Source organism: Marmota flaviventris, chromosome 9, assembly GCF_047511675.1.
Source record: "Marmota flaviventris isolate mMarFla1 chromosome 9, mMarFla1.hap1, whole genome shotgun sequence".
NCBI lineage: Eukaryota > Metazoa > Chordata > Mammalia > Rodentia > Sciuridae > Marmota > Marmota flaviventris.
Window position 1 is genome coordinate 61,746,854 of NC_092506.1, and position 13,948 is coordinate 61,760,801.

General features: G+C 50.2%; 1 protein-coding gene across 2 annotated transcripts in view; it reads left to right on the top strand.

Moving 5' to 3' along the window:
• P2ry6 (pyrimidinergic receptor P2Y6) overlaps window positions 1-13,948 on the top strand; it is a 28,275-nt gene that overhangs the window by 3,579 nt on the left and 10,748 nt on the right. The window contains exon 1 of one of the 2 annotated variants that reach the window (XM_071616470.1): window positions 12,407-12,455. The exons of the other annotated variant lie outside the window; for it this stretch is intronic. The gene's annotated coding sequence lies outside the window, so the exon portion shown is untranslated. Of the gene's footprint in view, window positions 1-12,406; window positions 12,456-13,948 lie in introns of those variants that run through there. 2 annotated transcript variants of the gene reach the window in all.

Consider the following 13,948-nt stretch of genomic DNA (forward strand, 5'->3'; position numbering starts at 1 on the left):
TGCACCAGGGTTTGAACTCAGGGGCACTGGACCACTGAGCCACATCCCCAGCCCTATTTTGTATTTTATTTAGAGACAGGGTCTCCCTAAGTTGCTTAGTGCCTCTCTTTTGCTGAGGCTGGCTTTGAAATCATGATCCTCCTGCCTCAGCCTCCCAAGCCCCTGGGATTACAGGTGCGCACCACCACACCCCACAAGAGCTGGTTTTCTAAAGAACAACACTCCTCCTCTTGGAGGCTGCTTCTCCCTTTTCATTCCAGCTGCCAGGAAACTCAGTCAAAATTCCCTGATCACCTACCTTAGGATCAACATTAGACTAAAGCTTCTGTGTAATTTCTAAATCCCTGATCCTGGTTCTAAAAACATCAAGATGTAATTCACATTCCATAACACTTAACATTTCAAAATATGCAATTCAGTAGATTTTAATATATTCACATTGTCCTGTGGAAATTCACAAGATCGTGCAATCATCATCACTATCTAATTTCATAATATTTTCATACCACGAAAAGAAACCCTGTGCCTCTTAGCAGTTACTCCCCATCCCTTTTCTCTTCCCACCCATCTGCCACAGAAACTACTAATCTTCTTTTCTTATGAATGTGCCTATTCTGGAAATTTCATGTAAATGAAATCAAACAATATATACTTTGGGGTGTCTGGCCTATTTCACTCAACGTAGTGACTTCAGGGTTCATTCACACGGCGTGGATCAGAATTTCATTTTCGTAGCTGAGTGATATTCCATTGTATGGGCATGCCATGTTTTGTTTACCTGTTCATCAATTGATGGACGTTTAGATTGTCCATCAATTTTTGGCTGTTATTAATAATGCCAGTATCTATGTTCAAGTTTTTGGGTAGATATATGTTTTCAATTTCCTTGGGTATATACTAGGTGTGGAACTACAGGGTCCTACAGGTGTTCCATGTTTAACTTGTCGAGGAGCCTCCAGACTGGTTTCCAGAGTGTCTGAGCCATCTTAGACTCAACAGCAGTGCGTGAAATTTCTGATTTCTCCATGTCCTTCCCAACTCTCTTCTTTGTATATCTTTTTCATGACAGCCATCCTAGTGGGTCTAAATTAATAGTATAGCGTCCGTCGACTTGCATTTCCCTAACCATTCCTTTTTGTGTGTTATAGATATTTTTGCCATTTTATTGTATGTATTTCAGAGGCCTTTTAGGACATCTTTTAGGGAGCAAGCTCCCCTTGGAATGGGAGACTCCTGGGTTTGGATCCTACCTGTTTCTATCAGCTATATGACCTTGTGTATTATTGGACACTGAGTCTCAGTTTCCCAACTTGTTAAATGTGAATTAAAGCCAGGTGTTGTGGCACACGCCTGTAATCCCAGTGGCTCGGAAGGCTGAGGCAGGAGGATCACGAGTTCAAAGCCAGCCTCAACAACTTAGCAAAACCCTGTTTCTAAATAAAAATAATAATAAAAAGGGGTGGGGATGTGGCTCAGTGGTTAAGAAGTCTTGGGTTCAATCCCTGGTACCAAAAAAGAAAAAGAGAAACCAGCTCTTTAGGTACTTAGCTCTAGTACCAAGACTCTGTACCCAGTAAACAGCAGCTCCTCTTTCCCCGTCTCCTCCCAGCTCCTGGAATCCACTATTCTACTTTTTGTCTCTATAACCTGGTCCACTCTAGGCATCTTATATAAGTGGAATCATACAATATTTGCCCCTTTCCATATGGATTATTTTACTTGGCATATTATTTTCAAGGTTCATCCATGTTATGGCACATTATCAGAATTTCATTGCTTTTTAAGGCTGTGTAATAATATGTTGTGTGTATATAGCACATTTTGTTTATCAGTGTCAATGGGCATTGGGTTGATTTTTGGCTATTGTGAATAGTGCTGCTGTGATCCTTGCTGTAGAAACGGTTGTTTGAGTCCCTGCTTTCAGTTCTTTTGGTTGGAATTCTAAGAGTGGAATTGCGGGATGGTATGTTAATTCTGTTTGTTTGTCTATTTATTTATTTATTGAGAAACGGTCATACTGTTTTTCACAGCTGCTATATCATTTGACCGTCAGGTCAGTAATGCAAAGGGTTCCAATTTCTCCATCTGCTCACCCACATTTTTTACTTCCTGTTTTAGGGGTTTTGTTTTCATAATAGCCATCCTAATGGGTGTGATGTGGTGGCTCCAGGTTTTAATTTTCATTTCCTTAATGGTGATGTTGAGCATCTTTGCGTCTTTATTGGCCATTTGCATATCCTCTTGGAGAAACATCTGTTCAAGTCCTTTGTTGATGTTTGAATTGGGTTGATTTTTGTTGCTTGCGTCGAGTTGCAGGAATTCTTTATATATTCTGGATATTAGCCTTTTATCAGACATATGATTTTCAAATATTTTCTCCCATTCTGTGGACTGTCTCTTCACTCTGTTGATGATGCACTTTGATGCACAAAAGTTCTGAATTTTGATGAGATGCCATGTATCTATTTTGTTGTTTTTGTTACCTGTGCTTTTGGTATCAAAGTGTTCGGGGCTGTTTTGATTGCAAGTGTCAAATGTAATTAACTTGGGCAAGAAAAAAATTCATGTAAATAAAGAGTCCAAGGTAGACCTAGATCTGACGTGGCTAGATCCAGCAGTTACAGTGATTCTATCAGCATTCTATTTTTTGTATTTTTTGTTAGTCATATTTTCATCACTATAATCAAAGTACATAACCAGAACTACTTAGAGGAGAAAAAATTATTTGAGGCTCAAAGTTTCAGAGGTTCAGCCCCTGTTCATTGCTCTGGACCCAAGGTGAGGCCAAGAATCATGGCGGAGGTCCTGGCAGGGCAAGGCTACTCAGCTGAGTGCAGCCAGGAAGCAGAGGGAAAGAGAGTAAGGCTCCAGGGATAAAATACAAGCCCCCAAAGCATGCCCCTCCTGTGACCTACTTCATTTATTCCCCAGATGCCAAGAGTTACCACCCAGTTCAATAATCCTTTCAGATTATTAATCAAATAGATTAATCCACTGATTGGGTTACAGCTCTTACAATCATTTATTTCTGAACCTTGTTCCATCGTCTCACATAAGCTTCTGGGGGACAGCTCATATCCAAACCCTAGCAGTATCCTTTCTCCTGACTTTTTGCTGGGTTCCTACATTCTCACTTCAGTTCTTTCCAGCAGTACCATGATCCTCACCATTGATAATCCAGGAGAAAAGAGAGAGGGAAGCTTTCATGCTGGCTCCACCTAGATTGTTGAGGCAACTCTAATTGGTTGTCCCTGTTGGCTCTGGGTCAGGTGTCCACCTTGAATGAAAAAGATCAGCACTGAATAGGGCAGGAGGCTCCCCATAGAAAGAGGTGCTGAACAGTCAACCATTCCTCCCCCCAAAGAATCTGGGAATCTGATGGGCAGCCAGGGTTGGGAGGTCTGCTTGAAAGGGCGTCCCTCACCTTAGGCTTGTCAGCGAGGCCTGGGAGAAGGAGAAGGACTCCTAGTTGTTCCCTGCAGACTTCCTGAAGGAGGCAGCCTGTGGCTGGTAGGAGAGTGAGACCAGGACAGGCTGAACTGGTATACTGACAGCTCCAGCCCTGCTTGCCACCCTCAAGGGCCTCATTCAACCTCTGCCCTCCCTGTTCCCTCTACCTGAAGTACCCTTTGCCGCACGTTCTCTTGGCCATTTATTCCTGCCCCCTCAGTGAGCCTTCCCTGCCTGGGCTCCTGCATGACTCAGGCACTGATGTCTGCCTCACATTACAGGGCACAGATATATGTCCCCTGTCCACACTGAGCTCCTGGGGGTGGACCTTGTTGTCAACCTCAGTCTCTGAGGTTTCAATGGGAATTTTCCAGCTGCAGATGGCAGAAGAGGGAAGGCCAGAGACTGACAGAGCACTGACCAGGGAGCAAAGGAGAGCACAGCTGGTCCCAGGAACAGAAAGTAGATCAGGGCTTGACCCATCACGTGCAAGGGGCAGAGCAAGTGCTGAGAACCGAGAAGCCACAGTCTGCCTCTCTTCTCAGGAACTGGGAAGCTATAAAGGTCTTGGGAAGAGGAGTGAAAAGATCAAATTTTTGTTGAGCAAATGTCCCTCTGGCTGTAGAAAGGGGATGGATGACAAATGACAGAATGGAGCACAAACAGGTCCTGGTGACTGATGTGATGGGGGGCCTCAGGTGTGCAGCAAGGGAAAGGGCAAGGAACAGGCCTGGCCTACTGGCCTCTGCAGGTGGGATTGGACACAGCAGGCACCTGACCTGGCCATTTTCACCAGTAGCTGTATCTACGCTGTCATCCCACACCCCCTTTCAACCTATCACTACCCCTGCTAGGGTCCAGATCAAGCACAAAGCCAGACTCTCAGGGGCCTGATGGAGGCTGCAAGTTCAAGGACCAGAGCTGGGACTCCACCCCATGGGAGACCTGGTGGGGCTAAGAACAGGGCGCAGCCTGGCTGAGCTCTGCTGATGGTGCGTCTGGCTTCTTGGGGCAGGGAGGGGCTTGGGTTCCTCCACCCAAGAAGAGATCTAGCCCAGATCCACAGTGCTCTGGAACAGATGGCACATGGTTCCTTCCTGTTTTGTCCCTGTCAGCCATGCCTTGCAGAGACACAGGCTGGGATAGAAGGGAAGTGACCCTTGGGAATGGTGTAGGACACAAGAGCCAGGCAGAGGAAGACACTGGTGCTGTGGGTACTCCTCTCTCCACCAGCTGAGTGCCCTCAGGATCCAGGGGCAAGGCTGGGGCTAGGAGCCAGGTACTGTCCCATGCCTAACACACACTCCAGTGTCCAGAGGACTGTGCTGTCCCAGGGCCAAATGCCTCTTGTTTCCTCTACTACAGAATGGGTATGAAGGAGATGAGAGGACTCCTCAATCTCTAAGGGCTCCCCTGCCCAGTCCAAGAGAGGAGGGCCTCCGTGGTCCTGGAAGGTGAGGCAAGTCTCCACTTACCTAAACTGTGCCTTGATTTCCCTGGAACGAAGTCCTAGCCAGAAACAGCAGGCTTGGGGCTGGGAGCTGGGAGGATCCCCACAGGTTCACTGCAGGGTTACAGTGTCCTCTTGCCTGCTTCCTGCCTCAGCTTCCCATATGTGACCACAGGACTGGAGTAGGGCGTCTCTGACGCTCCTTACTATTCTGTCTTTCTAGCACTCTGGTTGTCAAGGCTCGTGGAGGGGTGGAAGCCTGCTGTGAGCCTCATTTTCAAGGTCCCTGATTTACTCCTATCTCTGGCCAGTCCCTGATGCCTCCCTGTCCATACCCAGGGTCCCACTTTGGACCCTATTTTCTCTGGTCTAGACTTTATTTTTTTATTTTTTTTTTCTTTTTCTTTTTTTTTTTTTAAAGAGAGAGTGAGAGAGGAGAGAGAGAGAGAGAGAATTTTAATATTTATTTTTTAGTTATCGGCGGATACAACATCTTTGTTTTGTATGTGGTGCTGAGGATCGAACCCGGGCCGCACGCATGCCAGGCGAGCGCGCTACCACTTGAGCCACATCCCCAGCCCTGGTCTAGACTTTAAACACAACCAATCCATCCTCTATCCAATTTAAGGGACCTCCTAAATCTCAAAAGTTAATGACTCTGGCCTGCTTGAGAAGCCATTGAGGAGCCAGGGTCAGTGGTGCACACCTGTAATCCCAGCCACTCAGGAGGCTGAGGCAGGAGGATGGTGAGTTCAAAGCCAGCCTCAACAAAAGTGAGGCACAAAGCAACTCAGTGAGACTCTGTCTCTAAATAAAATACAAAATAGGGCTGGGGATGTGGCTCAGTAGTTCAGTGTCCCTGAGTTCAATCTATGGTACAAAAAAAAAGAAGCCAATGAGGGCTCTCTGTAGCTGGCACCTACAATAAAGAGACCAAATGTGGGGCTGGGGATGTGGCTCAAGCGGTAGCGCGCTCGCCTGGCATGTGTGTGGCCTGGGTTCGATCCTCAGCACCACATACAAACAAAGATGTTGTGTCCGCCGAAAACTAAAAAAATAAATAAATAAATATTTTAAAAATTTTTTCTCTCTCTCTCTCTTTAAAAAAAAAAAAAGAGACCAAATGTGCAGCCTGGCACTTCGAGGCCTGTTGGGACCTGGCTCTTATGACCTCCAGCTTCTCCTTCTGCTGGGCCCCTTCGCACCTGCAAACAAACACTCCCAGATACCCTGTACCCACATCTCTAGTGGGTCTCCACCTGGAACAACTTCCCTTTCCTTGTCTACACTCCACTGAAGAATCTCCTCTTCCAGAAGGCCTTCCTTTCTATTCCAGGAAGCGGTTGAAGCCTCCTCTGCCTTCCTAGAGATCCCCAGGTTTAGAAGTCCTAGCACACTTTAAGACATCCAGTAAATGTTCATCAAATGAATGAATGAGTGAAGTTGCAAGGTAGGTCATTTCTTGTGAGGTTGGCTGCTTGGTCATATAATGATGAGCAAGACTAGGAGCTCCGCTCAGTGACAACTTACTGTATACCAGATGCCGGGCTCTTCAGTTCCATTATTTCATTTGAGCCTCCAACAATGCTGCAATTATTCTTAATTTTTTATAGTTAAAGACTCTGAGGCTCAGAGAGAGAGAAAGTCACTGCCCATAAGCTGAACAAGCAGGACAGGACCAGGTCTGTTGGGTACCAAGCTTTGCAGAGAAAGCAGTGATGGGTGGCAGAGGGGTAGAAATACCAGGAACGGGTGTTTGATCCAGTTCTGGCTGAAGACTTCTGGGTTTTCCAGGGAGCTCTGAAGAGAAACCTGTACCAGGAGGGGATAGCCACATTTTGTATCCCCCAGAGGTGCAGGGGCAGCTCTCACCTGCCACCCTCTGCCACCCTCCCCTGCTCCATCATCAGTTCCTCCTGTCCTGTGATAAAGACCACTGATGTCTTCTCAAACCAATGAACCAATGTCATGAGCTATGCAACGGAATCATCTCCAGCCAGTCTACCACCTGCGCTCTCTATAACCCCCCAAACAGATGTTCTGGAGGCGCCACTTGCCACCCTGTGCCCCACCCACCTTCTGGGCAGGGTCCAGACCCTTTCCTGGAAGCCACAGAGGCAGCTCCCCTCCCCCAGCCCTGCACCAGCCTCCAGTGGTGCCTAGATGTCAAGCCCACAGTCACCTGCAAAGACTCATTCCCCCCCAGGCCTGTTATGTCAGATCCCTTAGGAGATGTCCTCGGAATGGAGCTCAGTTGGTGGCTGGCTCCTCCATCCCATTTCACCAGCTTCACCTAGGAAACAGGGTGCCCACTGCTCTTCCTGGAGCTGGACCTGAGGACTTCCACCCTGCCCTGAGCTTGAACCCAGGGGTGTGGGAAGTGGGGTCAGAGAGGAAGTGTGATGTGAGGGGAGGAAGAGATGCAGCTGGAGAGGCATGTGAGAAGGGGTTTTCTGAGAGGAGAGAGTGGGCTGAAGGGAAGGAGCCACAGATGTGGTGTACTGATGAAGAGGGGCTAGAGGAGCTGTCTGGCTCTGGGGGCCTGAGGAGAGAAGGGAGCAGAGAGGCTTTATTAGGTGGCAGGAAGTTGTAGACAATTCCTTTGAAAGGCCCTCTTTTTTGGGGGGGTGTACCAGGGATTGAACTCAGGGGCACTTGACAACTGACCTACATCCCTATCCCTATTTTGTATTTTATTTAGAGGCAGGATCTCACTGAGTTGCCTAGGGCCTTGCTAAATTGCTGAGGATGGCTTTGAACTCCTGATCCTCCTGCCTCAGCCTCCCAAGCTGCTGGGATTATAGGCTTGCTCTACTGCACCCAGCTTGAAAGGGCCTTCTTTACAGTGAAAAAGTTGAGGGTGTAAGGCTGACAAGATAGGACCCAGACTTAGAAGAGAGAGGAGGGAGTGAGGGGCAGTCTGATGGGCCAGGCATGAGGAGTACAAATTGACCGGCTGTATTCATCAGAATCCTGGGTTTTGGGGTAGAGGTCTAGACTCGCAAGGAATGGGAGGGAGGCCAGGATGCTGGACCAGGTCGGGTGGGGGATACTAGATCAGAGACCCAGTATAGAGAGAGTGTGTGGGCAGGTTGGAAGGCTGGGAGACTCTTAGGAAAGCCAGTTGGGGCTAGTGTGGGCTCTGAGAGGTGGTGCAACATCTAGAGAAGACTTCAGACAGGGCAGGAAGGAAGGTCTGCAACGCAGCCCCACCTACTCGCCCTGTTTACCCCCTCGGTTAGGATTGCTCACAGCCTCAATCTCATACACCACCAGGTAGAAGCAGCCCTAGGGGTGGCTTAAGGGCCTTCTCTCCCTACATTTCTTTTCTGTCTTCTCCCAGTCCCTAATAAATATGTGCTGTAAGTACAAACCACAGCTTATTGTATAAGTAGCCTCCAGCCGAGTCCCCTACATGCCCAAGTGAGGTTTCTTCCCCTAAGTCCTCTCTGTGTAGACCTTCTTGAGCCACCCCTGGAAATCCATGCCCCCAAAATATTTATTGAGCACCTACTTATGTGCCAGGCACTGGAGATGCAGCCGTGAACAAATGTGAAAAACCTGGTGGAGCTTCCATTCTGGTAGAGGGAGAGAGCCAGTAAGCGAGCAAGTAGAACAGTGTTACAAGAGGGTGAACACTAGCTAGAGAGAAGAACAGAGCAGGGAAGGGGAGAAGGAATCCACAGGTACATGTGTGGGGCAGGAAGTTGCAATGTCAGCTAGGTGCTGGGGAAAGCCTTGCGGAGAAAGGTGTCATTGGAATGAGGAACTGTAAAGGAGGTCTCTGCTCTTCACATTCCACATGCCACCACACTTCCAGGGCAGGAGCTGCCTGTCTCAGGGCTTGGTGTGATGAGGCACTTCTCCCAGGGAGCTCTCTCCTGATGGAATGCAGCAGCCTGGGAGAGGAGTGAGCTCCCTGTCATGGGAAATATACAAGAAGGAGGCAGACAAGCCCTGTCAGGGAGGTTTCCCAGGGGTTCCTCCTCTTGGGTAGGAGGTAAAAGAACTCTGAGTCAGATGATCTTAAGGCTTCTCCAGTTCTGAGAGTCCAGAACTCAGAACCCCCCTTGTCATTGACCCCTGGACTCAGGGGCCAGTGGTATATCTTATCTCCACCAGGTGGGCTCAGGCCTTGGAGGTGCTTGGGAGCCATCAGAGCAGCAGCCAAGATAGGGAGCTGCCTTTGGGGAGGAGGCTGGGCTCCCTGAGGCTCCTTGCATGCTGACTGGAGTTGTGCACAGAATGTCTGCTTTGGGGCCTCAGTGTCTGTGAAATGGGCGGAATCATAACCCATAACTACTCGGCAGTGTTGGCGGTCTGCCCTTCTTGAGGTCAGGCCTGGGGGCCCCAGGCAGGCTCAGAGATGCTATTCCTGTAGGCCTTTCCTTTACTCCTCCCGACAAATTTTCTCCGTCATCAGTCAAAACAAATATATATTTTTTAATTTATTGAACAAGGCAGCACCAAGGACAGAGCCCTGTTCTCATCTTTACTGACCGGATTCACTCATGCCATGTTTCCCTGTGCTTCTTGGTAGCTGGACTCCTTGATGGTCTTTGGGGCCCTAAAGGCAAAGCAGATCTTGTCCCCAGTTCCTGACCAAGTTATAGAAGGAGGGAGTCTGTCTGATATTGACCCTTGGTCTGGCTTCTCTGCCCTGACTCCTGTTTCTTTTCCTGTCCCAAGCTCCTCTGTTCCTGAGGGGCAGGTGTCATGGTGCATCTACTGTGTGATTTGGCATGTTCCTAATCTCTCTGGTTTCAGTTTTCCTGTAGGGAAAAGTCACCTCTTTCCTGAAAACAGATTTTATCATTGTTAAGATCTGTATTGTCTTCCATGCTCGCCAGTGACTCGCCATGCCACCTTGGGCGAGTCACCAGCCTTCTCTGAGCCTGTCTCCTCATCTGAGAAATGGGAGCAAAACCAACCACCACCCAGGCACTTATAAAAGAGCAAGTGAGACCCTGGAGCAAATGCACCCAGTGCAGTACCTGGCACCTACTGAGTAGCCAAGAAGCTAGCAGCAAGTAGCTTAGAAAAATGAGACTCAGGAAGGTGAAGTGACCTTCCCAGGTTGCCCAGCAAGTGGGTGATAAATCTAGGATGGTGCCCAGGCTCCTGGCTTCCCATTTTTCCTCCCAGGAGCCACTGAGAATGACACAGCTCTTACTCATGGGAAATGAGCTGGGGGTGGGGGAGCTTCCCTGGCTGCCCCTGTGATAATCAGTCTCAATCTGGCAGACCCTCTGTCCCCTCCTGCCCTCTTCTGGTGGCCTTCAGATACGTGGTAGGTTCTCACCTCCCATGCAGGAACACTGGTGTTTGGGGACCAAAACTGTGGGCAGGGGTCTGTGGAAAGAGGAGGGGGAGGCATGGGGCACAGTTCCACAGGCAGGACACCTGATTTCAAGTGACAGAATTCTAGGTCCAATGAACTGAGACAAAAAGTGAATTTATCAGACATACCACCAAAAAATTCTGTGGCAGTTAAAGTTTCAGGTGTAGTGGGAACCAGGTGCTCCATGATGTTCTCAGGAGCCCGTGTGTTCCCATCTCTTCACTCTGCCTCCCTGTGGCTTTATTTTTGGATGGTCTCCTGGTGGTGAGTCTCCGGTGCCTAGGACAGTGCCTGGCACAGAGTCAACTGGCGATAGCAGATCTAGATTCACTTCCTGCCAGCTTTGCAAACCCAGTGGCAAACTTGTCTCCTTCCCAATCTTCCAGCAAACGCCCCAGAACTGATTCCCAAGCACCCAGGGAAGGTGGCCTTTGCTGGGTTTCTGTTCTCGCAACTAAAAGGCTCAGGGGTCACTCCAGGTAAACTGGCTAAATGGGCTGCACAAAATAACCACACAAAAGACACAAGTAGCTTTTTCTTTGGGGTCACTGTGACGGCTCCTCTGACCTTAAGGGTTCGCAGAAAGAGAGAGAGCGAGAGCACTCGCTGACCCCTTTTATTGAGGAGAAGCTATTCAAATGAGGCAAGGGGTCAGGTTTCAAGGGGCTGAGTCAATCTTCATGAAGTCCACTGTCAGCAGGTTGACTGACACCTGGGTAGGCCACACCCAAGGACACAGCAAGAGAAGGGGACACACACAAGGCATTTCCATGGAAGATTCTATCCTAAACAGGGCAAGGGGTTATATTACAAAGGATCGGGTGAGCATAGCTTCACCCATGGGGCTGTAGCAAGACACACCCATGCACGAGACACCAACCCTCGAACCCATGAAGGGTGGGGAAAGCTCTGCCACATTTCTGTGACTGAGCGCCTCAGCACCCAGCTGGGGAGTGTGACTCAGTCACGTGCAAGGTTGGTCTCCCACAGGCCTTCCCATCCCCAAGGTGGCCACAGGGCCTGAGGAGCCCACTTGCAGACCCACCTCTCCAAGATCCTCCAGACTCTGAGAAGGAGAGGATCCCCCAAAGGCAAAGCAGGGGCGGGGCTTCATCATGAAAGAGGATCTGGTGGGGAGAATCTGCACAGGAACCCAGCAGTGAGTGACTGCAGGGCAGGCCACGTGCTGGACTGCAGCCATCTCTTCCCGGATGGAGCCTGGTTATCTGGGAGGATGGGCAGGTTCTGAAGGCACTGGGGAGGCTGCAGCAGCCAACTTCTCACAGCCAAGCAGCCTCCTCTGACTCCAAGCGGCCCCCTCCACAGGGAGTGGGCAGAGCCCAGGGTACAAGCAAGGCCCACAGCCTGCCTGCCACACTGGATCCAGGACCAGGGTTTATAGGAAGGCCCTGAGGGGTGCTGTGGCCCCCAGGGGGCAGGAAAGCAGGACCCAGAGCTCCTCCTGCGCTCCCCACCTGCCCTGCCTGGTTGCTTTCTGGCCTTCTGCTCTCTCCCAAGCTCCTCAGCCTCACCCTCCCTGCAACCTCTCAGCTCTGTGTCCACTAGGGCTGCCAGCATCCCCAACCTCCTTCAGCCAGAGAGAAACTCTTGCTAACTTTGCCACGCCTCAGTTTCCTCATGTGCCAAGCGGGGACAGTAATCATGAAGACTGGTGGGCCAGTCACCAGTGAGGGTTTTGCACAGAGCTTGGCACGTTGCCCATGCTCCATAAAGCCCTGTGTCTCAGGGCAGGTGGGGACCCTGGGAGCGCCAGCACCTGGCAACTAGGGGCTCAGAAGATGCAAGTTCCTTCTTTGTTCAGAAAGAAACCAACGGAAGTATTCCCAACCCCCAAGTCCCCAAAACTGCTGCTTCCCTTTCCTTGCTCTCAAAATGGAGGTTTCAGTTCCAATTTTAATTCCTGTGGAGCAGGAGAGAAGAAAGGGAAGTGGAAAAGGAGAAGAGAAAGCAAGTGCCCTCCCCTCCCTGTGCCCCGCTGCCAAGTTTGCCTGTCTCTGCAGTCAGTCTGATACCACATGTAGGACCAGAGCTCTCCAGCTGGGGATGCCATCCACTGTCATCTGGCTCCCAAGGAGGCATGGCCTCGGGTTGGCCTGAGGTGGGCTTTGCAGCACCTCTGCCCCAGGTCAGATGTTGTCCAGGGTCAAGACTGGGTTGATACCTGGAGCACGGAGGGCATCATGACCCAGCAAGGTAGGTGCCATAACTAGCCCTGTTTATTAGCCCAGAGTCAGAGAGGGTAGTGGCTGACCCCAGGTCATGCAGCAAGTTGTTGGTGGATCCCAGCCCATCTGACTCCTCAGGGGAAGGAAGCTGGGTCTTGACCCCTGTCATCCTGTGCCCTTGCTACTAATCTCATGCACCAGGGGCTCAGCAAGGGAGTTCCCGGGGCTTGGTTTCCCAGCAGGCAGGCCGGCCAAGGTCGGGAAGCTTCCCAGGCCCATCTGTGTCTGACCGCTTTCTGCCTCAACTGGCTGGCAGGCGGTGACTCAGGCTTTGGGCTTCTGGTTGACTGGCCCCTCATCCATTCAGACACAAAGGCCTTAGAGGCGGGACAGGTGTGGGGTCATCAGAAGGGCATCCTGAGACCATTGAATCTAAGTAGCTGAAAGAGCTTTGGCCTTGTCAGTTCTTCCTTGGATCCAAACTCAGCTGCTTCTGCTGCAGAATTGACCTCGTGGTTGTCACCTGAGCCAAGAAAAGGAAATCAGCAGAGGTTGTCCTCCTGTGGGGTGAAGGGCTTCAGTGTTTCTGCTGAGGATGTGCCTAGAGTGGAGACAGCAGCACTCTTGGGGCCTGTACCTCAAAAAGGCAGGATTTGGCACCAGCCCTGTCACCACTACCAATGTCCCCAAGGCTCCTATGAGCCATATTGATCAGAGTGAAGGTCTGAGAACTTGAACTTGTATGGAAGGATAAGTAGTAGAAAGGACAGAGAAGTGGGTCAGAGGAACTGAGGCTAGGCACCCAGTCCTAAGGTGGCTCAGTGCCAGTCCCAGAGGGGCAGTTCCTGCTGTGTGCTGACCATCCCGGACTGTCCACTGGCGCCATCTCATGGCCGCAGGCCCTCACTGCAAGAAGACACCTGCCCCAGTGGTAGGAACCAAAATATTCAGATGTTCCACCCAAGTCCTGCCCTGGGACTGACACCCCCTAGGAATCCCTCAGAGCTGTACAGATAGTGACCTGCCCTGGTGGGGGTATCCATGGGAGGTTATCCTGGGGGATCTGCTACTGGGTGGTAAGTAGCCCAAGCTACCTGTTCTCCTGGTCCCCAGCACCGTTCAAATCATACAGGGAAGTCCATGGTTGAACAGTGACCTCCTGAATAAGCAGTAAGTGCTCAATTTGTGCATGACCAGGTGTTTACCAGCAGTTCAAACCTGAACTTTCTCAGTTTGGTCCAAACTTTAAGCTCCAACTCAGTTCCTCAACTTGCTTGCCTGTAAAATAGGTTTGGGGTGAGCTCAGGGCCCCAATTGCTCTTTGGTTTTAGAGGTGTCCTCAGTGTCTTACAGACTGAAGTGAGTCCTCACTCCCTTTGAACGATCATCCTCCCAATATTCTGGTGGCCACTGTGACCACAGTCTACTGAGACAGCTCAGGGAAGGGGTGGGCTTGTCCCAAGGAAGATTGTGAATAGGGACAAAGTGGGGAAAGAGCCCAGTCCTCCGATCCCAGCATAG